The 1979-nt window shown below is 37.2% G+C and overlaps 1 protein-coding gene across 1 annotated transcript in view; it reads right to left on the reverse strand.

Moving 5' to 3' along the window:
• LOC107290483 (utrophin) overlaps positions 1-1979 on the reverse strand; it is a 133391-nt gene that overhangs the window by 10889 nt on the left and 120523 nt on the right. The gene's annotated exons all lie outside the window — the stretch shown is intronic.

Below are 1979 nucleotides of genomic sequence, written 5' to 3' on the forward strand. Positions count from 1 at the left end.
CAATATGACTGCATAAGGAAAATCAAAACAACATGCACCAAATGCCTTTTGAGTATGTTTTACATTTTATTTTATTAAAATATTACATTTTCATAATGAAACTCATTGATCGATATACTTTTCGTATGCATTGTTCAAAGTTTGCAAGTGATTCCAAATATCAATCCTGCCTCTGTCTGAAAGCATCTAGCAAATGTAGGAAGTTGTGATTGATCTGTGATAGCAAAAAGTGGCACTTTGGAGCTCAACACTTTTATTTAAGGCTTAAGCTTATGCCAAGGAACTCCATCTGCATATCTACCCTGTCTTCCCATCGTCTCCCCATTCCAAGGTATTTAAATAACACATCAGTCAAGCTACTTCATGCTTCTGACGCATCAGATGAAATGAGTTACAATTCATTAAAGGTTATGCCTTAAATAAAATTGTTAGTTCAAAAGCTGCTACCAGACTCTGCCCAAGTTTTGCCTAGCAAATGTTAGTTTAGTTTTTATTTCCATTTTTATATCAACTTTGCACTTTTAATTGTTTCCAAGAGGGCAAATACATAATTAAAACATTGTCACATTCTGTTTCCAGGCTACTTCAATGATACTTGAATATAAGCAAATCACATATCAATGTTACCAACACTTTGATTCACCAGTGGTCCATCCAGTCAATCACTTCTTTAGTTATCAGAACAGACTGAAGATATAATATTATGGGGCTCCTATGCCATAGCTACTAACAAAAGAATTAGATCAGAAGTGAAACACTTTGAAAGATGGCTCCTGCAGCATGGCAGGGCCCTATTTCCTTATAGGGCATGATTTCTGAAGAATCATGTGTTATAACATTATACTATTATGTAAGAGAGCTAAGTTTTATATTATGATAAACATTATCTAATTGTAGATTTGGATGCCCAGATGCTGGTGATAAACAATAATAGAGGCTAATCTTTATGACATGATTTTTGAGCTTCCATCTGGCTAATTGCTGTGGGAAATATAACACTGGAGGTGATGGCTCTTCGGATGTTCCCACAAGGTCATTCATTCAACAAGACACACAGTTACTGTTTCAATTAATTAACATTGCATCCTACCTTTCCTGCAAAGTAGAAATGGTTACTAGATAAAATAGAGGCAATATACTAGATAAAAAAAATCTCCAATTGGCACATTTCTAAAACATGGTCAGTCAAATCCTGACAAACAAAAAGTGATTTACTTGTTTTCTGAATTATACTATTGGAGTCCATTCCAGAATGAAGGTCATTAAGATCCCCAGTAGGAAATTTTAGACAGTTGCAATATTGATCAATTGTTTGGCACAATGTAGGTGGCAAACAGGGAAGATTAATGACAAACTCAAACCCCTGGTCAAGGTTCAATTCAAAATGTAAGGGAAAACTATAATTTATTAGATCCCTTGAAGATAAAATGCCTTTGAAACAGAAAGGAAAGTTTGGGTAATCAACAGTGAGTGGGGGAAAGGGGTATGAGAGAGAACTCCAACTAGGCAATATCAAGATAAAATTAAACCTTAAGGTGGGTTCACATATACTTCAACTTAATAGATGAATTATTTACATTTCTGTAAGTGTAAACAACATTCCCTGGTCTTCATGGAAATAGAAATCAGGACAGTGTTTGGTCCTTATCTGATTCATTACTTTTGTACTTGTAACTTTTGATATATAAACTGATATAAGAGTTATAAAATATGGTTCCTGTAACCATGGGATGAGTGGGGAGAAGGGAAGAGTAAGAAAACATGTTTATGGATATTTTATGGGGGCGTTTTACCGGGTACGCCTGGTGCACCAGTTGCGGCCTTTTCTAGACCGGGATGCCTTGCGCACAGTCACTCATGCTCTTGTCACCTCCCGCCTGGACTACTGTAATGCTCTCTACATGGGGCTCCCCTTGAGGAGCACTCGGAGGCTCCAGTTGGTCCAGAATGCGGCCGCGCGGGCGGTGATGGGAGCGACT

The sequence above is a fragment of the Protobothrops mucrosquamatus genome, unplaced genomic scaffold (assembly GCF_001527695.2).
Source record: "Protobothrops mucrosquamatus isolate PMUCROS unplaced genomic scaffold, P.Mucros_1.0 scaffold907, whole genome shotgun sequence".
Taxonomy (NCBI): Eukaryota; Metazoa; Chordata; class Lepidosauria; order Squamata; family Viperidae; genus Protobothrops; species Protobothrops mucrosquamatus.